The sequence below is a fragment of the Meles meles genome, chromosome 3 (genome assembly GCF_922984935.1).
Source record: "Meles meles chromosome 3, mMelMel3.1 paternal haplotype, whole genome shotgun sequence".
Lineage (NCBI taxonomy): Eukaryota > Metazoa > Chordata > Mammalia > Carnivora > Mustelidae > Meles > Meles meles.
The window spans coordinates 79,124,083-79,148,966 of NC_060068.1; the positions used below are offsets into that span (position 1 = coordinate 79,124,083).

Consider the following 24,884-nt stretch of genomic DNA (forward strand, 5'->3'; position numbering starts at 1 on the left):
AGAGTTCAAGGAATTAAAAACAGAGTCTTCATTAGGATAACATTTGGGGTCAGGTAAACATCTCTTTCGAATTTCACTGAAAAGTTCCAGGAGGCCAAGAGTAAAATCTCCGGAAGACTTCTTTCAAGGAGTGGAGTTCAGTGGAAAGTTCATCTTTAAAAAAAAAATGTAGAAAACCTGAGTATGATATTGCTTAGGGGACTCTTAGAAAAACAGAAAAGGAAAAGGAAACCAAAAAGCAAAGTTTCTCCTCATTTGGAAAGTATGGAAGGCCTGGGAAAGATTTTCCCCAGTGACTAGGAAATACTTCTTTGTTGCACATGAGCTCCTTTCCTTCCAGGAGCTATAGAGTCATTTCTTTTTTTTTCTTTTTTAAGTTTTTAAATTCCAGTTAGTTAACATACAGTATTCTGTTAGTTTCATGTGTACAATAACAGTGATTCAGCAATTCCACATTGTAGAGTCATTTCTTAAATTTGTGAGTCTGAGTTGTGAGTGTGGACGTCCATGATGCACGCAGACTTGCCTGGGCAGGACAGAGCAGTGTGACCGTCTTTAGTAAGCCAGCAATCCATCAGCCTGTGCTGTAGCCTATAGCCTCATTCTTGGTGGTTCACTTCTGTTGTTGCATTTACCAGTTTTGGGGTCCACATGACATCTTTCATAAGATTTAAGCTCTTGTTTAACTTTTTTTAAGAACATTGAGAGAAATAGTCCCCTTTGACTCTGAAGGAAATTAAACCGTAAGTCAGGCTACCAGTGAAGATTGTGGAATTTCTGTGCTGGAGATCTTCAAAAGTAGAACATAAAAATTAGGTCACTTAAGTCAGCTTGGAGCCTAACCAAGATGGCCTCCTGCAGCGCTCCAAGTTTATAAAACAACTTGTGTTAATATTCATATATTTGTAGAGCATAAGGAAAGTCAGTACTTTGCTACATTTTCTTTGAGCTCCTGCAAACTGTATCTAGCTCTAGCCTGCCACATAGTGACAAACCAATTTCCCTCCTGCCTACTGACCTTAAAGAGACTTAGTTCACAGGCTTGTGAACAACTATAAGAAGGACTTGATTTTTTAGGAATGGAGAAATTGAAAGCGTTAAAGGGGCTCAACAGACAGGAAAGCAAAATGTGAAATTGGGAGCCCTGCCTCTCCCTCCCCCACAGGCAATTTATGAAAAATTTTTTTTTCCATTTTTTTTTAAAGTAAAGATTTATCTTAGGAATTCAAGTTAGGAGTCTAATGCCCTCTGTGACTCCATTTTTGAAATTGTCCAGTCAATGCAATATGGACTTAAGACTTTTTCCCAAGGACCTAGAAACTAAAATATATTATCTTCCCTTTGTTTTTCTTCTCTTTGTCTTTTTTTGTTTGTTTTATTTTCCCCGGGCAGGCACAAATAAAAGAGAGAGCTCCAAGCTATAACATTTGGTTTTGGTATTGTTTTCTTTCCTCGTTCCTTTTAAGAAAGGACACATTCATTAAAGTAAGACCCTGTGTTTTTAGTTCTTTGCCTCTTTTAACTCTCCTCTTATTTGAAGTTAGTTCTGCCATGTGGTGTTTTTCAAGATGTTTGTGTATTTACACTGAAACCCTTTCTTTCAAATAAAATCTTATTTTTAACCCTAATATAAGAAACAGATAAACCGGGGTGCCTGGGTGGCTCAGTGGGTTGAGCCGCTGCCTTCGGCTCGGGTCATGATCTCAGGGTCCTGGGATCAAGTCCCGCATCGGGCTCTCTGCTCAGCAGCGAGCCTGCTTCCCTCTCTCTCTCTCTGCCTGCCTCTCTGTCTACTTGTGATCTCTCTCTGTCAAATAAATAAATAAAATCTTTAAAAAAAAAAAAAAGAAAGAAACAGATAAACCGTAGCTGTTCTGGAGAGTTGGGCCCCGGCCGCCTCCTGCTCCATAGTTTCTGAGGCACATCTGAACCCTGGGGATCCCTGTGGAACCTGGTGTTTAATCCCCTGACATGAACACAGGATTAGGGGGAAGGGCCTCGTTTGCTGCTCCCAGGCTCCCACCAATACCTTTGTCACTTCCCGTTTCTGGACCGCTTTGGTGAAATGATGGCATTGTGCTAGATCATCTCTGATGCTCTTCCTGCCCTAAGCAGTCCTGAGTTAAACTTAGAGAGCCCTGGGGTGGTGGAATTTGGGTGACTGAATGCAGAAGGCCTGGCTGAAGGAAAACTCATCCTGTCCCAGCATGAATGGTCTCCAGTTCATGCAAATGAGAGCTTGGGAGCCAGAACTGATGCATCAGCAGAATCATCTCAGGAAAATGTTTTCCAGAAGATTGCAGTGAGGCATCTGTAACCCTCTGACACAGAAGAATCTTGTGGATAAGGGACTTAAACAAGTTATGGGTTCTTGTTTACCACTGATTGTAGTTGACTTTGTTGGTAAGTGGTTAGCTGTTAATACATCAAACAGTTTTTCCTCACTAGAGAAAATTATGTCCTATCACTGTGTGTGTGCATGTGTGCACGCGCGTGCGCATGTGTTAGTTGGGAATGCATCTGAGGCATAGTTCAAGAATCTGCAGCCAGTTAACACATTTGCTTAGAGAATGGGGATGGTGAGGCCAAGGTCAGGGTTCAGTTGCTCTGTGGGCCAGTTAGCTGGGTGGGGCTGTGCGGCCAGACTGTACTTTTAACCCGGACCAGCTGCCTCTCACATGCATGCCACGGGTCCCAGGGAGGCTTAGGCAGTGTGGAAGGATGTCCAGACTCAGCTTTTCCTCCCAGGATCTCACAGGGCCTTTGTCCTGGTAGGGGAGGGCTTGGCGTTCATCTTTGTGGATGGAGGGCACCCTGCTTGCGTATTTAGCAACTTGAAAGGAGAGTCTGAAATATTCCCTGTGAGGCAGAGTCTCAGTGCCTGCTGTGTGTGGGTCTCTCCAGTCTGAGAACAAAAATTGCTACACAAAGTTAGGCTAGAGATTGTTGAAATAGTGCTCGATAGTTCTCAACATGAACATACTGTCCTCCTTTTCCGGAATTGGGAGAAGAGCTGCCATTAGAAGAGAAATTGCTTCTAACTCCTTAAGACCATTGTTCCCTCTCTCTTCTCATTCTCTTTTCTTCATTTAAACACCATTTTGTAATTAAAATTTGAAACACTTGATTTGCACTTATTTTTTTTTTTTTTAAAGATTTTATTTATTTATTTGACAGAGAGAGATACAAGTAGGCAGAGAGGCAGGCAGAGAGAGTGAGAGGGAAGCAGGCTCCCTGCCGAGCAGAGAGCCCGATGCGGGACTCGATCCCAGGACCCCGAGATCATGACCTGAGCCGAAGGCAGCGGCTTAAACCACTGAGCCACCCAGGGGCCCCTTGATTTGCACTTATAAAGGAACAGGAATCTTATGGAAGTTGTTTGAGAAAAAAAATATTATTCCTATGCACACCATTCTCCTAGAGAATGGTTCTATATCATTAGGTTTTTACTATTAATGAAACATGTAACATTTTCTCTTGTGTCTTAGTATAAACACAGCAATGTATGAAGCCTCTGTACGATTTCATCTTTGCCCAGGGAAGCATTACATTTAGTTATAATTTGTTTTCTTTGAAAAATAGTAAAGACAAATAGGCTGAAGTGAAGTATCTCAAACACTTTTTTCGTGGGAAAAGTATTCATTTCTATTAAACAGAATTCAAACATTACAGAATGATGAAAACTTTGCACCTCCTAATCACTGCACCAGCCAACCCCCACAGTGGTCACCCTTATGATACTCATGAGCCAGTTGTGAAAATGGGTATAAATATTAGAAATTTAAAACTTCTTTTCCTTTTTAGCCCCAGAATTCATTTTTACCAGGTTAGTGGCTTTCAAAATGTTTGTCTTTAATGAGTACTTTCTTCAAACAAAATTTTCAGTGGAATTCTAATATAGGAAAAAAAAAAAAAGATAAAAGCAGAGACACTCAAGTTGTAGCTCGGGATGAATTCTGCTCACTTCCTTCTCTGCCCTGACTAGTGAAACCACAGGGTCCTTCTCCAGAAAGATCCAGCAGCACTTACAGCGGGCACTTAACCCAGTTGCTTTAGTGGTTGATTGGTGTTGGACTTCTACCTCCTTGACCAGCTTTTCTAAATGGGGCACGCATAGTGATATTTGTTTTCCTATCATTGACTTGGGATGCTTATTTTTAGTTAAGCTATAGTTAGTCACGAACTTAAAAGCAAACCACCTAAGCCAACCAGTGATTTTTTTTTTTTTCTTTCTTGAAATTGGACCTTTACATTTAACTCATCCTTTGAGTTTAACTCAAACGCCACATTTGTCACTACTTTTTAAAGTCTGTGGCAGCAAGTTTTTCTCCTTGTGTGTTTCGGTTTAAATCTGTAACTACAGTGCTTGGACCGTGGTCGACATTCGTGTCCATGGACCTTGTAGGAACGAGTTTTAGCCTTTCATACCCCATTTCTGGTAATTGTGTGCCTGCCTGTTTACTTTCCACCACTAGATAATAAAAAGGAAGACAGCATTATTTTACGCTGTAGATAATGCTGGAGAATCTCAATCTCTGATCAGACCCGAGTACATCAGAGTCCTCCAAAAGAAAAACACAGCCTCATATAAACATACAGCTCTTGCATCCATGCTGTGCCCCAATGCTGTGAGGATAAGATGGCGCTAAAAATGGTCTTTAGCAGTCTTGAAAGGTGTTTGCATATTTGCAGTAAGTATTTATTGAGCACCTGCTGTGTGATTTGGCTAAGCCTCAGAGAGCTAGACAGGTCAGGTATTTCACATGAACTCTTTCCTTAGTACACACACCTCTATGAAGTAGATGCTATTATTTATTTACTTATTTTGCTATATAATAGCCAGCTCTTACCTTACTCACTTGACTACTTTTCTGGGGGTAATCTCACCCTTACCTATGGCTCCATACACCTCCTACATGGTGTGAGTTTCCCACACTGTATCACCTAACCTAATCTCCATTCCTCAGTTCCTCACCGTGCCTACTGGAATCTGCCCAACCAGGTTCTTCAAGCTTAAAAGCCTCAACAAGCGAATTTTCCCTCCAAACCCTCACCTGACCTCCCTTTTTACCTTGATTTCCTGTTTTGGTCAAGACCTTATCATCTGCTCACACGTTTTCACCAGCTGATCCTCACCGAGAACGTGCTCTGTGTAAAGTGCCACTCCAGGTATTAGCGAGCTATACAATGCAGACTACAACACATATTCCAGTGGACAAACAGCTTGCTTCTGTTTTTTTAAGATTTATTTATTTATTTGAGATGGGGGAGGCAGGCAGAGGGAGAGTCTTAAGCAGACTCTCTGCACTGAGCGCAGAGCTCAACGTGAGGCTCGATCTAAAGACCCTGAGATCATGACCTGAGCCAAAATCAAGAGTCAGATGCTTAACCAGCTAAGCCACCCAGGTGCCCTATGTTGTGATACAGATTTTTTTTCTTCACAAATTTCTTGAAACTCTTCCCTGGCAAGCAGTAAAAGCATATTATCATACTGTCCTCAGTCAGTTTCTGTGGAAGTGATTTTATGCCCCTGCCTTGTATTCAGAAGACATCCTCACTCCTTCTGAGATGACGTGGGCCTTCCCAGCTCTCCAACCCGTAATCAGAGCTCCTTTTTTCTGGCTCCTGCTTGACCAAAATCCTGTTACTTGCTCACTCTTGTCAAGGTTTTAGAAAAGCTCAAAGCCTTGGGTGACGGAGACGGAAGCTACAGGTGAAAGTCTGCCTGAAAGAGACAGCAGCGATGGGGCAAGAGTTGTATACAGGATGGCCACTAGACCCCTCGTGCGGTAGCAGTCGTAGGAGGCGCCAGGGCAGCGGACTGCTGCGCAGGGTAGGGGAGACCGTACTTCCTTGGGTGTAGCAAATAAAGCCTTGTTTGTTTTGGTCTCCCTGGTGCCTGGCGGGGAATAGGTGCCCAACAGATAATTTTTGACTAGGGGAGGATAAATTAATGGACAGAGAAATGTTTTTCGCATATGCAAGGTAATGATAAGGGTAAATATTTTAGATAGGGGAGCCAGGGCTTCCAGAGCCAACTGTCTTTCACCACTAGAATCATCCTTGCTTGGTTGCAGGGACTCTCAGAATTCTTTCCTTCGTTTTTAGGACATTGTACATCTTTAAAGAAGACATTTCCAGAATGGTGAGTTAGCTTGTGCTGATGTAACAGCCGCGTCCCCTCAGTGAACTTCACCTGTGTGAAGGTGATGCTCTACAAGGATCCTTGGGTCTTTCCACAGGGCACATAGGCTCGTTCTTGGACTACAAGGGGATTATAACTCATAGCTAGCCTGGGAGCAGCATTTCTACTTGCCGTCTGTGTGCTTTTTCCTGAGTGTGGAGCGTGTCCATTTTGCCCTCTTTGGAAAGGTTTTTAATGTGTAGCCTTCATTTTTTTCTAGTTTTAATCTTGGCATCTATTTTTCAGAAACGTTGGTCTGTTACTAAGTTGATGCCTAGATTTGGAAGGCAGACTCCTAAGAAGTGTCAAGGAGGGGAAGGGCTTGTCAGCACTTCTGGTCCAAGCTACCTGCATGGCCCCCTGGTTAGCTTTGGTGCACACTCCGAGGGGGCTGCACTCATCTGTCTGCCTGTAGCGACCTGTGTCTGTCCAGCTTAAATGACTTACTCCTGAACACGTGCTTGGGGTATTTGATGAGGTTTGCTCATTACCAGCACTCAACAATATTTGCAACTGTTTCTGTTTTGCAGAATGACCACATAGCTATATTCAAGGTTAAAAAAAAAAAAGACCAAGAACATATATATATATATATTTTTTTTTCTTCTTGGTCTTATAATTATATTGGAATTATATTTATAATTATATTGTAATTATAATTATATTTTTATATAATTTATATATATTTTATATAATATATAAATATATAAATTTTTATATATTTTATATAATTTTATATAATTTTTAAATATAATTATAATTATATTCTTGGTCTTAAAAAAATATATATATATATATTTTTTTTTTTAAAGACCAAGAATAGTAAGAGTAGTTGTTACCCTGAGGGGATTTTGCAGAATTACCAAAAGAGCTCTTTAATTATATACACTTGCCCCTATTGCCTCCTTCCACCACCTGTGTTTCAAGGATGTCAGTGGAGGTTGGTCCAGACACTGACTGGTATTTTGAAACACACTCACTTGAGGCTTCCCCTGTGTGGACAGGGTAACCACCACTCCCATGCTCCTTCCAGGCCTGCTGACTCATTCTTTGCCTCTTGTGCTTTCTCCTGCTGGAATTCCAGCTGTCATCATTGCTTGACGATTGTTCTCCATCCTGTCTACCTCATATTTCTCTCTCCCCTCATCCTGCCTTTTCTATCTGTAGGAAATCATCCATTTATTCAGTAAATATTTATAAAATGTCTACTCTGTGCCATGTACTGTGCTAAATGCAGGAGATAGGTAAGGGAGTAAGCTAGAATTAGTTTTAGTCTTGAGGAGTTTTTGCAATAGACAATATTTGGCTTATAGACTGTGCGGTCTCTTGGAACCTTGACCTTCAGTCATTCACTGTGTGGCTGAGTGGCAGGGAGGACATTGTAGAGGTTCAAGTTCCCAGCATTTCACATGAGTTAACACAGTCCAGCCTTTGGCAACGTGCCACTCCCTCTGCTTGCGGACAAGTTTGTGAAATTTGACACTCTTATGTCTTTCTTTAAAAAATCTTGCAAGGTTCAGCAGTCTTTTAAACTCCTATTGTCAGACCCACCTGTGAGGTTCTCTTGGCCCTGTTGTCAGAAAAGAGTCTGTACATTTCACTGACTTGGGGGAAAAAAAACCTCTCAGCCTAGTGTTCGAATAATAACTTATGCGTTGGATGCAGAAATGGGGCACTGCTCTTTTTGTCTCTTCTGCTGCTACCAACGCCCCTTAAATTATGAACCATATACAAGCATATATTGTATCAGCAGAGCATAGTGAAGTAGGATTTCAACAACTGTTCCTTTAGTCAACAAAGTAAACAGAACCTAGAGAGTTGTCCACTAAAAATACAGAGTACTTCTTAGGCAGAAGTAGAGTGGTATATGAGTAAGTAGAGTGGTATATGAGTAATAGGACTTTTACTATATTTTGCTTTTAGTTCATCTCCTTTGGTTTCATTTTCATGCTTCAAGTCTTTGGCGCCCGTCCTTGCCCTTGTCCTTGATGAGTAGGTACGATGGCTGAAAAACACATGTCTTGGTTGTTGCAAAGATCTAGCATTTACTGATTGCATGATTTACCTTAAGTGGTTCAAATTCCTAGTCTGTAAAGTAGAAATAACAAATGATGTCTGCCCTCCGCCCCCACTCCAGCCGCCTTCTGCTCAATGTGTGGATCAGATGAGAAACTGAATTGTAATGCATCATTTAACTTACAGGGTGCTCTGCCCTGGGAATTCGCATTCTCACGGAGGATGGGTGTAGTCAGCTATCCCAGGGTGCATGGAACGAGTCTCTCTATTATAGGACAGCAATCGAGACTTAACCCTTCTTTGGTTACCTTACCCCCTGGCCCCGCACCCCACCCTCGGCGACCTGGACCCCTGTGTGGCCACTCTGTTTACTATGGCATTTTTTTTTTCTTTTTTTTTTTCCCCCATTTTATTTATTTTTTCAGCGTAACAGTATTCATTCTTTTTGCACAACACCCAGTGCTCCATGCAAAACGTGCCCTCCCCATTACCCACCACCTGTTCCCCCAACCTCCCACCCTTGACCCTTCAAAACCCTCAGGTTGCCCCAACCTCCCACCCCTGACCCTTCAAAACCCTCAGTTGACCTGGGATTTATCCTTATAACTTCCCAAACTAGTTACACTTCTTGGTTCTAGTTTTAGAGTTAACATGAAACAGTTCAAATCAGCACATTTTGAGTCATAGAAATTTATAAGTGAGAGAGGGATCTTACAACTCAGCTTCCTGTTTTTGGCAGTTCAGTTCAGTAAATAAGAGCTGGTGCCTGTCACGTGGGGCTGCACTGGGGCTCTAAAGGCACCATTGTTTCTCCTCTGGTCCCAGATCTCCGGAAGTGCAGCCGAAGGGCATGCAACCCGAATGGAGATGAATGGGAAGTACAGACTTTTAACTCCTTAATGTGCAAAAATAACAGCGGTTTTGATTTCATTTAGGGTACTTGCTGAGTACGTGCCTGCGTTGATTAGGTTATAATTCATGTAAGTGGCTAAGCAGACTACTGATCTATAAAAATGAAGATGAAAGAATGATAAATAATAAAGCCATCTATTTCTGATTTTTATACGCTGCTCTGTGTTTGTTAACCAGTAAGTGAAAAACATAACTGCACCTAGAGGAAGGGAAACTGGTGAAATGGCATCATGATGATACTTTTGTGTGCCCTGTGCTGTATGTTCTTAGAATCGCCGCAGCCCCTGAGGACCCTGAAGTGTCTTCTCAGAGATTAAGGGCAGGATACACTCGCTTCATAGAATTACATGTTCATTAACAGAATTTAAAACAACCAAGAAACAAAACAAAACAAAACACCACCACAGCCCCGATGCCAGAGTTCGATGACCTGGGTTCTCTTCTTGCCCGTGTTGCTGGTGGACAGTGTGGTTTGGGGGGGCATCTGTCTCTACTCTTCAGAATTTCATTTTTTCTCAGATTCAAAATGAGACTAATTTTTTTTTTTTTTTTGCCCTGCCTCTGTTAATAGAGTTGTTTAGGATTAAATGTGGTCATGTATATGATCTTCACTTCTTACAAGCCGTGTAACTTTGAGAGACTTCTCTGTGCCTGTTTCTTCATCTCTCAAGTGGAATAATATTAGTACCTACTTCTGCATTCTGTGATAAGTGAGTTAATTCCCCTCAAGTACATTGATCAGTGCCTGACAGTTAATGCCTAACAGTAATTATTTCTTGTGAAATTTGAAGGTTCTATGACTTAATATAGTCTTAGTCTACTGAGAGTTTACAATGACTTTTTTTTAATAAATAAAAATAACTAATTAGTGCCCTATTACCATGTTTTATCTCTCTGATCCTTTTGGTAGTTTCACAAGATAGGTCTTTGTTGTCAATACTCATGCTACTGAAAACTTCTTCCCAAAATGCCTTTTGTCTTCAGAGCTTCAGACCAAATTTATTTATTCTAGGAAGTGCCTTTTACTGGCAGCGTGAGTTTGGAAGGCTTTAGGTGGGAATCAGGATATGACCCTTGCCTTGCCTATTACTGTTAGAGGTTGGAGATCTTAACTGTCCAGAGCTTTGCTTATGTTGTATGTGACAAAAAATTTTTAAAATGTTATCTTTGATTTTGAAGTATGCTAAGTCAGTGTTTTAGTGACCCATTCAGCTTTGAAAGGTAACGGAATGTTGATCAAGAGCTCCACCACAACAGACCCATTTGTGATAATCCTAGTGGTTTATTTCACAGAAGCAGTTTTTCAGATAAAAATACTGATCATGACTTCCTGTGACTTTCTGTAAAGGGGTAAAATTAAATTGTGGGAAATGCTTGGAATTTAACTAGTAATTAACTTATAAAGAACCATTTAAAAATCATAACTCCCTGAAGCTGTTATAACAAAGAACCTTATGAGTTCAGAATTCTTTTGTGTATTTATTTTTTATAAAGTGAAACCCAGTGACTGTTGTTCAGTATCTTTAAGTTTGTTACTGAACTAAAATGATGACTTTAGATAGAGGAGCCTTTGAGCCCCATACTGGCTTTTCAACCTTGGGTCCAGTTTAGATTAACACTGATGCTGCTGCTGTCACACTAGTTACTTGGATATGAGTATGGATATTTGTGGCTTGATATTATAGACTTTCATTACAAAATTTGATGATGGGATGTTTGAAAATTGTTAAGAGAAAATGGGCACGTCGGCTTTTCCTGTTTTTCTGCTTATCAGTAGAATTGAGGCTGTCAAATATTTTGTTTCATCTGTCTTACCTGGAGTTACCTAGTTGTGTATTTACTACTTCTTGAATGCCAAATGCCTTCTTTCTGCATTTTTATTTATATGCAGTGTTACATATAGTCCTAAATAGCATGATTGGTCTATTGTGTATTTACTACTTCTTGAATGCCAAATACCTTCTTTCTACATTTTTACTTATATGCAGTGTTACATACAGTCCTAAATAGCATGATTGGGCTACCATTTTGAAATGAAGAAATTACTTTTAATTACTTTTATTAATACAAAAAGCACACGTTAATTTTATCTGCTACTTGATTTGTTTTCCAGAGTTTTTGTGTTAAGGAAGTCAGGATTCTGTTTGGAGAGGTACTGAGTAGACTAGCAGGTGTAAAGTAGAAGGTGTTTGCAAGGGGCCACGAGGCAGAATGAAAAGATTGCAGTTTGGAAACCCTGGGTTTCTTTGATGCTAGGGAAATTTTCTGTTTCTTTCAACATTAGTTTCCCCAACTGTCAATGGACATTCTGTGTATCTGGAAACGTTATAATCTGATACCACATTATGCTGATATATAGTGTAGTTCAACCAAATAGTAACTGTGATATTTTGTATTAGAAATTTGTTCCATTTATGTTTAATATTTCAAAGCAGTGCTGAATGGACATTTTGGGATTCTTTGTTTTGAACATATTAATACTAATTAATATTAGTAAGCTTAAATTAATAGGCTTATAATTTTCCAAGATTACCAGAAGACTTTGAGAACACCAAAAGGAATTCTTGATTTCTGAGTAAACTAATCATTAATAAATTCTTATTTCTTGATTCCTTTGTTTACTACGTTAGAGTTGTAATGACCACTTTCCCCTATCTCCAGTCTTGGACATCCTTGTGAGTTTAGCTTTAAAAAAATGTTAGCAGAGTTACTGAAAAGGATATAGAGTACTGCCAGGATAGTTTCCGCATTCACAATGGAATATGTCATTCCTAATTTGTTTCAGGAGTATTTGAGCCTTTTGAGACTGTTTATAAAGTGCCCTGAAGGACACAAATTGTGTTTTCAAGTTGGTCTCTTTGTGAGGGAAAAGGAAGGGATGCAATAAGGGGTGTGTCCATGGGCTGCACCTTCCCCACGGCTCTCTTATTTTTTTCTGGTTCATCACTGGTTAGAATCTGATGTTAGTGCATTAGTGTTCATACGAACCTGTGGCTGTTCCCACGAACAAGTGGCTATATTCTAAGGAAAGTTGAACTATATGCTGCCTGGGGGCCAATATTTGAAACATTATCTATTTTAATGAGACCTAAAATTTTATGCTAAGTCTTCTTTATGTTTGAAAAAAAAAATTTTAAGTTTTTTTTTCAATTTGTTTCTCCAGGTGGCATTTTTCTGAAATTGTTCATTGACACTTCCCAGCATTCCTGCAGATAAAATAGGTAAGTAGTAGAAATCAGATACCCTCATTATAACAGTTCTTTGGATACACTTTCCAGGGGGATAGCAGTTACTTCTTAAAAGAGGTACAGTATTTCAAACTTTTGGATCTTGAACAGTAACACTAGTTTGTTTGTTTTTGGTTAGAAATACCTCTTGGATGATTGATTGTAAAAGACCCTGTAAAGGTTCTGTGACCATTTATAAGCAAATTTCCAAGCTCTTTATAATGGGCATAGCTGACTCTGAGTTGTCTTTCCTTTTGGGTTCTCTGTGGACCATTTCACCATTTTTACCATCTCTCTGTGAAGGGAGAAGTAGAGATGGCCAATTCAAATTACCCAGTTTTATTACCTGATGACAGCTCAGGTAGAGGAATTGCCTAAATAAAAGTTGAAAACAGTTGACTAATAGGTGATGTATGATTGAGTCTATCGATTCTGATTTATAAAAGTTTCTTTTGGAAAATGTTAGTAATAACAAATGGGGTTTGAGTAATCTCCTACAGTGTGCATTCAGGAAAATCAAATAATTGTTTTAAAAGACTTTGATCCATCTCTGCTTCTAAAAAGGCAGACGGTATTCAATGCAGTCCCCCAAGGTCCTTGTAATGAACTTAAGGATACGGCTCAGGCCAACAGAGCCAGTAGTATGTGGTTTGAATGTGGGACCCAATGACATCCTCTCCAGAAGGCTCTGCCATATGCAGTGAATTCACTGCACAGAATTCACAGATACCATCTCAACTGTGGAATAGAGATCTTTTTAGCTTATAGATTCTGGGGAAGGCAAAATTGCTCTTATATCATGATTTGAACTATTGATTTCTGAAATGTTATTAAGTTGTCTTAATAGCTACTGCTGCTTGGGTTAGATTAGGAAGCTTGGATTCTTTTTTTTTTTTTTTTTTTAATGGGAACTGTAAACACCTGTGAGTTATGAAATAATTTGAGCAACGATCCTTCTGTGGGAAAGCCAGGGCTGACCCAAGATGGGTGGGTGTCTTGTGAAGGTTAATCATTGGCACCTTATCAAACTGATAATCTTGAAATATCTGTTCCATTTTTTATTTACTGGGAGTAGGTGAAACTGATTTTCTATTAATAAAGACTATTAATAAAAAATACATATATTTTCCTGTGTGTTGTAAATAAGGGATTTATTACTAATTGTGATTTTCTGAACCAGGTGTTCATACGTCTGTTTAAAATTTGGTTAATAATAACACTCTGCCACACATTGTTCCGGTCCAGACTTTCAGATGCCTGTCAGTCAGGTGACATTGGGTTTGGTAGTGAGGCCTGTTTTCACTCATACAGATCTATAAGGGAAAATATTCTCAGCAGAGACAGATCTGTGCTGGTGAGGAGTGTGTTTATTTCAACTCCCAGGCACTGTCTGTTTGAGTGGAAACATGTCCAACTGCCATTTTGTCCATTATGTAAAGAGTCGCATGTGAACCCCTGAGTTAAGTGGCTCCGTATTTCCCATGTATTCCAATGATGATTTAGTCCCCCACTGTGGGTTTGTCACCCTGGATCACTGCCAGGCTGGCCTGTTTAATCCAGCTCTGGGGAGAAGCCAGTTCCATTCTGCCAGTGCTTTCAGGAGCTGAGTCATGTTCATCCTCGAAATCCCCCTCTCCAAAGATTTAGCCAGATAAAACACCTATCTCTCTCTCTCTCTCTCTCTCTTTTTAAATTGTGGGTTCATCCCATACAAATGCAATAAAACTTGACCAAGTCAGACATAGGAGTGGCCTTTCTGAAATAACAGCATGTGAATTATAAAGAGATCAGACTCCTCATATCATACCACCTTGTTGAAAGGTAGCTCTTGAACAAGGAGTCACCACAGTCTGAGGAGAGCCTGTCTTGAGGTGGTTCAAGGCTGAGAGTCCATCTCTGTTGGACTCAGACCTGGGTTGGGATTCCAGATACGGTGCCATTTGGCTGTGTGACCTCAGGCATGTTCCTTTACCCGATGGAATGTCCATCTCTTAATGTGTGGATACCCCTTCCTCCTGGAGTGCTTTGGAGGATTCAGTGAGGTAAAGATGACATGTGTGTAGCGTTAGAGCAGCGATAAGTACCTTGTGCATGTCTTCCTGATGTCAGGGACCTCGGAAAGAGCACTGAGTGTGGGATGGAGGAACTGCTCTACCAGCTGCCTCTTCTGCCTCCTTGGTAGAGTGGCGGGGTCGTACCTGCTCTGTTAGGGCCTGCCTGCTCTGTGCAAATTGTGAGAAATCTTTGAAAATCGTGAATTGAGGTTATATAGTTGGTTTTAGGGGGCTTCTGTTGGGCAGGCTTTAAAAAAAAAATCTGGTCAGACTTTCTGGGCTTGAGTCCCAGCTCTACACCTTATAATTAGGTGTATGACCTTGAACAAGTTATTAACACCCTCTCTGGCTTTCACCTGTCTCGTGGGATTGCTGGGAGATTAAATGATGTATTGTGTGTAGAGTGAGCCATATGGAACTAGCACCTAGTGAATCTCAATAAATATGCTCATAAATTCACCAGGACACAAGAAGGGAGGCAGGGAATCTGACTTGAAAAAATGTCCATGGTTTTAAAATCTCTTGAGTTTGAACTTTGCCTTATTGAGTCGCCTTTTTTGGGGTGGGATGGGGAAGGGGACTCTATTCAAGTTAAGTTATTTAGATCAGGAAGGATCACCTTTTTCTTGAATAAGTTGAGGGTGACCTTATCCTCTAATGTGGGACTCCCTCATCAGAAGGGTTGAAGCATTGGGAGTTTTAGTCTTCTTTGGTTTTCTGTTCACGAGTAAATGAATCTTTCCCCCCAGTTCTAAATTTTCAATGAAGTTATCTCAAACATGTATAAAAGTTTTCCAATAACTGAATTAACCATCAGTTCTAAATTTTTTCTTTTTTTTTTTTTTTTTGAAGATTTTATTTGTTTGTTTGACAGAGAGATCCCAAGTAGGCAGAGAGACAGGCAGAGAGAGTGGGGGGAAGCAGGCTCCCTGCTGAGCAGAGAGCCCGATGTGGGGCTTCATCCCAGGACCCTGAGATCATGACCTGACCTGAAGACAGAGCCACCCAGGCGCCCCAAATAAATAAAATCTTAAAAAAAAAAAAAAAGAATAGAAAAAGACAACACATCATTACTAAGTGGATTTTGCCTTTAAAATGAAAAGCTGCGGGCGCCTGGGTGGCTCAGTGGTTTAAGCCGCTGCCTTTGGCTCAGGTCATGATCTCAGGGTCCTGGGATCTAGTCCCGCATCGGGCTCTCTGCTCGGCAGGGAGCCTGCTTCTCTCTCACTCTCTCTGCCTGCCTCTCTGCCTACTTGTGATCTCTGTCTGTCAAATAAATAAATAAAATCTTAAAAAAAAAAAAATAAAATGAAAAGCTGGGTTAACATTTGGATATTCATAAATGTAATTCATTGCTTCACAAAGTAAAAAATAAAAATGGAGACAACTTGGGCATCCAGATCTATTTTTTCAGCTGTACATTTTATATGGTTTAATCAGTTCAGGTATTTCTGATGAAAACTTAGTACCTGAATTGAGATGTGCATTATGTGCAAAGGACACAGCAGATTTTTGAAGTGTTAGTATTAGGAAAAAAGGATGTAAAATATTTTTAATACTTTATACACTGATTATATGTTGAAATGATAATATTTGGGATATATAGATTTAAATATATGATTAAAATTAATTTCTTCTTTTTAAATGTTTCTACTAAAATTTTTAAATGCCGTACCTGCTCACATAATATTTCCATCGGGCATCGATGCTCTAGAAGATCCTTTTAAAAATGGGGTGATCTCTAATTTATTAAGTAAAATACAGTTTTTTTCAATAGATTGTGAAGGTTATGTAAGTGAGTTTTTTTTTCTCCTTTTAAAGTTTTTTTCACAGTCTACAGTTTAGAGGACTATTTTTAAAATATTCAAAATTGAAAAGAAAAAGAAAAGACACATAGCTGCTGTGTTATCGGGACCTTCTGTCTTAGAGCCCGAGGCTCCATTTTGATGTCTTTGCAGTAGACCTTTCTCCTCCACTTCCTTCTGAAATGTGCCAAGGGGGACATTCACCACTACCCACCAGGATACGAACCCAAACACAACTTTCCAGCTAGATGTTCTGCTTCTTTGATGATTGTTAATTTTGACATTTGATGCAGGTATGATGTTCCTGGGGTCACATTTTGACATGCCCCAGCAGATCAGTTTAGGAACTGTCATCCAGGAGAAAATGACCTTTAACTACCTTCTTCTTCTTCCTGTGGTACCAGAAGTACAGAGATATACTCTTAAGGGATGTGTATGTATAAAACATGAGAAGAGAATCCAGTTGGAATCATCTGTGTGTTTGCTTCTCATTCATGCCCTGGGTGACACTGAAGTATATTATATCCTGAGAGGTGGGGGAAGATTATTTGACCGGGAATCCTGCTGGTCTGGGTTTGAATCCTGGTTGGCTCACAGGGGGATGGTGGTGAGCTTTCCTAACCTCTGATGCTCTTCCTGTGTAATTGGTGCCAACAAACGCCAGCCACTCTCCTTGTCAGCATTCTTCTGTTGTGCATACTTGATCTGTACTTGATCTGTGACCACATGCCTTTGTGTGATAAACATGGTAAATACATTGCCAACCTCAGACTTTTCCCAGGCTGAGTAAATGAATGAAAGAGTTTACTTTCCAGTATCATTGTATTCAGGAATTAAACAGGATTGAGATGTCTGTATTAAATACACGGCTTTATCACATTTCATGAAGAATCTGTAGCCCCCCAAAAGTGGCTTTTCCTTGGATAGAGTTTATTATGACATTGAGGTTTTTAAGTTCCAGGAACAGAGTATAGGATTCATTTCCACCAGTAGTTTGGAAGCAGCTAATAGGAGAGGGTGTAATAGCCTTCTTCCTTTACTAGGGATAAACTGAATCAAATATATGATGTCTGGATAGGAACACGATAAAGTAAAAATAAGATTGTGGCTTTCAAGATTTTAAAAAAGCAAATCAAAGGAATTGGATATATTAAAGACTTAAAGTGAATGCAGTTCTTTTTCCACTTTTCTTGCTTGTATGTTGACAGCTTGCCTTTTTTCTGATAAGAAGTTTTGGCTGGCCTGTGCCGTTTGACAGGAGAGTCCTAAGGATTCTTCTCAGCAGGGACAGAATGAGAAGTTTATTCCCTTGGTGGACTGTGAACTTTTGAGGGCTGGTCTGAGTCTTCTATTATACCTTCAGGGCCCAGGACACGGTCTAGTGTGTAGTAGATGCTCAGTGAATATCGGTTGAATGGATGGAAGATAAATGTCTGTGCTTAGACCGTAGAGCTAGTTTTATAACATCCTCTGACAAGAACTTGACTTTGGGCATGCTATGGGCTACACAGCATGGTGTCTTGAATGTTACATGCTCACTAAATATTGACTAATTGGAGAAGTGAATGTAGGCTTAAGTTTGACTTCCAGTTTATAAGGGAGTTTGGGAATATGACCCATTTATAATTTGGGAAGCCACAAAGGTTCTTTTAAGCAGAGAAGTGAGGTTAGATATTAAAAAGGCATCACAGCTAGTGGGTTGACCAGAGGCTAGGAAACCAGTAGGAAGGTGCCACTGGCAAGAAAGTTTCATGAAGGTGGGGAGGGAGGCTTCGCGCGGTCAGGTGGGCAGGGTTGCAGCTAATAGAATGAAGCGTAGTCCTTCTTTAAATGTTTGGTAGAATTCCCCTGGGAAGCCGTCTGGCCCTGGGCTTTTGTTTGTTTGGAGATTTTTGATGACTCTTTCAATCTCCTTACTGGTTATGGGCCTGTTCAGGTTTTCTATTTCTTCCTGGTTCAGTTGTGGTAGTTTATATGTCTCTAGGAATGCATCCATTTCTTCCAGATTGTCCAATTTGTTGGCGTAGAGTTGCTCATAGTATGTTCTTATAATTGTCTGTATTTCTTTGGTGTTAGTTGTGATCTCTCCTCTTTCATTCATGATTTTATTTATTTGGGTCCTTTCTCTTTTCTTTTTGATGAGTCTGGCCAGGGGTTTATCAATCTTATTGATTCTTTCAAAGAACCAGCTCCTAGTTTCATTGATTTTTTCTATTGTTTTTTTGGTTTCTATTTCATTGATTTCTGCTCTGATCTTTATGATTTCTCTTCTCCTGCTGGGTTTAGGGTTTCTTTCTTTTTTTTTTTTTTCTTTTTTTTTTTTTTTAAAGATTTTATTTATTTCTTTGACAGAGAGAGAGATCACAAGCAGGCAGAGAGGCAGGCAGAGAGAGAGGAGGAAGCAGGCTCCCTGCTGAGCAGCGAGCCCGATGCGGGGCTCGATCCCAGGACCCTGAGATCATGACCTGAGCCGAAGGCAGCGGCTCAATCCACTGAGCCACCCAGGCGCCCCTAGGGTTTCTTTCTTGTTCTTTCTCCAGCTCCTTTATGTGTAGGGTAAGGTTGTATACTTGAGACCTTTCTTGTTTCTTGAGAAAGGCTTGTACTGCTATATATTTTCCTCTCAGGACTGCCTTTGCTGTGTCCCACAGATTTTGAACCGTTGTGTTTTCATTATCATTTGTTTCCATGAATTTTTTCAATTCTTCTTTAATTTCCTGGTTGACCCATTCATTCTTTAGAAGGATGCTGTTTAGTCTCCATGTATTTGGGTTCTTTCCAGCTTTCCTCTTGTGATTGAGTTCTAGCTTCAGAGCATTGTGGTCTGAAAATATGCAGGGAATGATCCTAATCTTTTGATACCGGTTGAGACCTGATTTGTGACCCAGGATGTGATCTATTCTGGAGAGGTTCCATGTGCACTAGAGAAGAATGTGTATTCTGTTGCTTTGGGATGAAATGTTCTGTATATATCTGTGATGTCCATCTGGTCCAGTGTGTCATTTAAGGCCTTTATTTCCTTGTTGATATTTTGCTTGGATGATCTGTCCATTTCAGTGAGGGGAGTGTTAAAGTCCCCTACTATTACTGTATTGTTGTTGATGTGTTTCTTTGATTTTGTTTTTAATTGGTTTATATAGTTGGCTGCTCCCATGTTAGGGGCATAGATATTTAAAATTGTTAGATCTTCTTGTTGGACAGACCCTTTGAGTAGGATATAGTGTCCTTCCTCATCTCTTATTATAGTCTTTGGCTTAAAATCTAATTGATCTGATATCAGGATTGCCACCCCAGCTTTCTTCTGATGCCCATTAGCATGGTAAATTGTTTTCCACCCCCTCACTTTAAATATGGAGGTGTCTTCGCATCTAAAATGAGTTTCTTGTAGGCAACATACTGATGGGTTTTGTTTTTTTATCCATTCTGATACCCTGTGTCTTTTGATTGGGGCATTTAGCCCATTAACATTCAGGGTAACTATTGAGAGATATGAATTTAGTGCCATTATTAGCCTGTAAGATGACTGTTACTGTATATTGTCTCTGTACCGTAGTCCTAGGGATGGGTGCCTGTGGGGTTAGCTTTGGAGAGGAGCTGGGGCAGCCCTCTGGGTAGGAAGGGTAGTATTGCCAAAAGTAAGCTACAGGTATAAGGAATGGATGGATGTTAAGAGAATTCTCATGTGTTGGCCTGAGTTCTTTGGAGAAGTAGAAATAGTCATCTGTGTGGGGGAGGATAGGTGAAGCTGGGGGTTCTTACACTTCCCCGTGTGGAAGGGAGCTCTTCTCAGTGCTGATGTGGCGAAAACATCCATCTCCCTATGAATTCTGGGCCTCTCTAAAGGATTATTTGATGGAGAATTCAGGCCCCCCTTTGGAGGGAGTAAGTCCACAAGGATGTTCTGGATCTCACATCAGCAAACATAGAGTTTTGCTCTGATCAAATGCTCAAGTCTGTGGAAAAGGCTGTATGTAGGTCCTCCCATCAGGTAGATGTGGTTCCTGTTGGTTCTTCTCTTGTGGTTTCATCTACACAAAGAAATGCCATGATCCTGACATGGAAAGCTCTTTGATCTTCATGATCCACTTTATAAGCTGCTCCTCAAAAGGAAGGGGATGACCTCTCCTCATCTGAGTGAGTTTACTCAGATGTCGTAGAGGGATTTCTCTCACTGTCTCTGTAAAACATATGTATGTTTTTCATCGTTTCTCAGGTCACACCGCAGCAGTCCCTGCTTATCACTAAAGAAGGCAGTAGGAGAGCTCTCAAGCCCTGGATCCTGCCCCCATAAACACTCTATTTGCTCTTTGAGATTTCATCATGACTTCCTGACCCAAACCAACTTCTTTTCAATGAAATAATGATTTAATCTACATTCCGTTTTGGATTAATTCAAGAGCCGAAATTAAGTTTTTGTAATCTTTTCCCTTTCTTGTGTTCTCATACCAGTGGGAACCACTCTTCATGCAGTGATCCTGTCCTTCGAGACGCGAGCATCCCCTGTGCCACGGGCTAGCCACTCACCACGTCTCATAGGGTTAGGTGCCAGGTAGCCTGTAAAGATGGGATTGGCCCCCAGTCTCTGCACCTTACATTACCAGCCCAGAACAGCCTGTGAAAAACCCTTAAGAGCTAATTGGCAAGCTCAGATGGACTTAGAAATGTACTTGATTTTGATCCAAATTATTCTATATACACAGCCAAGTTGTTTTAGGAAATGGGCTCTTCCTGTCATTAACTCACAGCTTAGGTCATCTCTTTCATGTAATGAAGGCAAATATGACTGAGAATTCACTTTAGAAATCTAGTGTGACTAATCTGAAAGAGCTGGTTCCTGTCTTGTTGCCTCATCAACATGTTTCTCTCTTCCTGCTTCATCCTCACACTGCATCCCTGATTCAGTTGAAGTTCTGTCCATTTTTCTGCTCATGTTCATGGGCTGGCTATGGCCTAGAAAGTCACAGCCAGCCTGGCATGGTGGTCACCTGCTTTCACGGATCTCTCCTTGTTATTCAAGCTCAGGGTAGCCAACTTACACCCCATGACGGGTACATTGAAGTCTTTCCTTTGGGAAAACTGCCAGGCATTTCGGTGTAAAGTGGTTGTAGAAAAGGTCCTTTGGGCAAACACCCAGGAATTGTGTTTTTCTCCAGCTGCTGTTACACGTGCGTATTTGTATTACCTACAAACCTCAAAGCAGAGGTTGTTCTTCAGCCACTCAGTCTTCCCTAGTGCCTGAGACACTGGTATACTCATGAAGTTGGGCAACAAGCCTTATGTGCTGTCATTGCTGGACTAGAATTGCCAGAGATGTTTATTTGTGTTTTCTACTGATTATCAAAATAATCCAGGTTCATACAGAAAAGTATACACATGCAGGAGAAAAAAATAATCGTCTCCCCAGGGGTCACCGCTTCCACTCTGGTGGCCGAACTCCAAAGAGTGTCTCTTCTTGTGTGCATATTCTTTTCTTGCCATAATTGAGTTCTTACTCTGTATACAACTTTATAGTCAGTTACTTTTTTGTTTCATATGATACCGTATGCATTAACAAGAATCTTCTTGTTAAAGTTATTTCAGTGGTTGCAAATTGTATCTGTGGTACATACTTACATCTTTTTAACCTTCTGGTTTTAGCATTTGAGTTTTCTGATTTTTTTAAATCATTGAATATAAACTTCGACTGTCCTTTTATAGATACTTGTTCAGTTTTAAAAATAGCTCCAGGAAGATTGGGCTCTCCCTGGCAGTAAGAGAGAGTGATTGTTTTAGCACACTGTCAGAATTCCTATCGAATCTTTGCCAGTTTGGGATGTAAGAACGGCACCTCACTTGAATTTTTGCTTTTTTTATTAATGAAATTCACTGACTTCATTAACAGAATAGCCACCTGTATTTTCTTTTTTATGAAAGGTTTTTTTTTTTTTAGGTGAAATTGTCATTTCTGACTGTTGGGATGTATATGATTTTGACCCGTGTTCTAGAAAGGTTTTATTAAGATGCATAACTTTGCACCTACTGTCATCTCAGCAATAGTTCATTATATACAGAATTGTCCTTTATGGGAGATGAAATCGGGTGTGGCAATGTCAAAGAAAACACACTTGGAAGTTCTAATGTGACTTCTCAGTTGGGACTGTCAGCATCTGGAAAGTCAGCTGTACCCATGGAGCACCAGACCTGGTAGGCACACCAGCCATCACCCTGCCTCCTGCCTTTCTCCTTCCTCTCTGCCTGGTCAGGGCACATGGTCTAGCTCATGTTCATGGAATAATAACAATTAACACCACATGCTGGTTCCTAATAAAGTGTTCACAGACCCCACGAACTGATTCATACCTGCTTCTCCCTGGTGTTTCTTCTCAGACTGCTTAGCTGACTTTCCTCGCTTCTTCCTTATTATTGTTCCCAGGGACTCCTCTAGCCCCTTTCTTCCGTCTTTTCCCTTCATTCTCCAAATTATCTGGCCCACCCCATGACTTCAGCTGCCACTCATGGGCCAGACCTCTTCCCAGTCGAACCTCTCCTCGGGCTGCAGGCCCAGGGTCTTTCCCTGGAGTCCCATTGGCACTTAGAATGCATCATGCCCCCCAGATAAACCTATGCCTTCACTCCCCCTGGCTCTGTGGCCTGAATTCTCTCTCCCAGTAAAAAGGCCTCCAATCCATCTACCAAGCCAGACACCTGGGCAGCATCTCAAGCCCCCTCTTTACCTTACTGCCCACATCCCACGGGTTACATGACGACTTTTCAGTTCTGCCTTTTTCATAATGCTCCATCTGCTTCCCTCTTCTTCCCGCTCTGGTCCAGGCTACACTCCTGGAAGAAAGAATGTGTGTTTTCCCAATTAGATGTAGTCTCAAAACAAAACAAAAACAGATTTCTCTAAAATTGGTATTTTACAGGGTATGGTATTTTAATGGAATATTTATGAATTTTTTTCTGTGAAGTGAATCCTCATCCATGAATTTACCTTTTACAGAAACTTGAATTTTGTACCTACTTGCTTGTTTTAAAGCAAAGCTTGCCTCAAAAAATGTCTTCTACATATTACTCAAACAAGAGCCCCTGGACATTACTTTCTAGCGAAAGGGCTTTTGATTTGAGGGATTGACATTTTTTTCTTTGGATCTTAATTATTGCCATATTGCAATATGTATTTTTTTTTTGTAATATTGGAATTATCTTTTATTAGCTAGCTTTTCAACTTCACCTCCCCGGGAACTCAGGCAAGAAACAAATATTTTCATAAGATTCTTTGGGGGAGTAAAATTAATATTTTTGAGAATGAAATATGGTGAATTGTCTCCTAAGGATTGAAAGACTTTATTAAGATAGCAAAATATCCTTCCCCAGGGGTACGTTTTTTCAGGGCTTATTGGAAATACGGTGCTGGGAAGAATAAAAGGAAATTTAATGCCATGGAAGTTGAAACAGCCACTGAAATCCAGTCTGTTTTTAGAACACATATAACACACTAATTCCCAGATTTGAGATAGCTCTGTTCGCTTCCTGAGGCTATTGGGTTCATTATGACTCTGACACGGAAAGGTTCTTCAGCACGAAGATGCCACGATAGTGTTTTATTTACTGTGAAGATTTACTCCACTTGAATCCGTGGTGTCCCTGTACATCTGCCTTCCCATATTGGTTATCAAATTGCTTCTGTGTTGGGATTTTCCTTAGATTGGCTTTGTCCAGACCAGATCCTAAGACTGGGATTCAAGCACAAGTAGGTCATTGGGAGGTAATTCTGGAAAACATTAGTAAGGGAATAGGTTTGTGAACAAGTGAGGAGATGACAGGCAATAAAGGGATGATTTTGAGTAAGTTGGGCTGTGGGCACCCGGGCCTGAGTTCCTGGTGAATTCTAGAGGGCATCCTTCAGAACCAGCCCATCGGAGGGCCCAGCAAGTGGGGAAAGGCTGCCTCCACCTCACTTCTATCACTGGCTGGTGGCTGCCCTTGAGGCCAGCATGTAAGGCCTGCTCTCTGCATGGGTGGTGGTCCCAGGTGCTTGCTGTCAGCACGTACCCTGGGGAGATGAGGGGTATGCACGGGCCACCGCGGTATCTGCAGAACGCACTGCTTTAGCATTTTTAACAGTGATAGACAAGTTCCCTCCGAGACCTCGCAGGTGGCCTGAAACAAAACACATGCAGCGATTGCTAGTAGAGTGTGAATTATATCCATGTCTGATAGATACTGTAGTGAATTTAAAATACTGAGAATTTGATACCATTAATCCTGAAACAGGGAAGGGAAGGGTGTAGGGATGATCTCTGAGTGGCGTCTAGGTTTGATCCTAGAATGATACCTCGTGCCTCAGTAAAAAATGCTGATAAGGCTTCACAGTAACAGATGGAACTACTGGGTTGTCAGGGCTTCTTACGGGGCCGAGGTTTCCTCATTGCTAATCCACCTATAGAATTATAACTAGGCCCATGAGGAAATTACGGTATTTTTTCCATGCACTCAGATGCGGAAGAAAACAAAAATCTGACGGAAATCTGTGGCCAGCCAAGTCTGAACAGAGCCATCTACATTACTTTGGGAAATTCCTGGGGAAGGAAAGAAGGGGAATCCAAGCTATTAGTGCACCTTAAAAACAACACTTCTCTGTTATTTTTTTTTGATTCCTCTCTGTTACACAACAGTCTTGAGGACACATCATAAAATGGAAAAT

The 24,884-nt window shown here is 40.7% G+C and overlaps 1 protein-coding gene across 8 annotated transcripts in view; it reads left to right on the forward strand.

Moving 5' to 3' along the window:
* The window catches only part of LHFPL2 (LHFPL tetraspan subfamily member 2), a 241,859-nt gene that overhangs the window by 150,464 nt on the left and 66,511 nt on the right, over positions 1-24,884 (forward strand). For 6 of the 8 annotated variants that reach the window (XM_045998990.1, XM_045998984.1, XM_045998986.1 and 3 more), the window contains one exon: positions 12,276-12,333. The gene's annotated coding sequence lies outside the window, so the exon portion shown is untranslated. Of the gene's footprint in view, positions 1-6,108; positions 6,146-12,275; positions 12,334-24,884 lie in introns of all 8 variants that reach the window. The other 2 variants (XM_045998991.1, XM_045998989.1) reach the window with 1 other exon arrangement.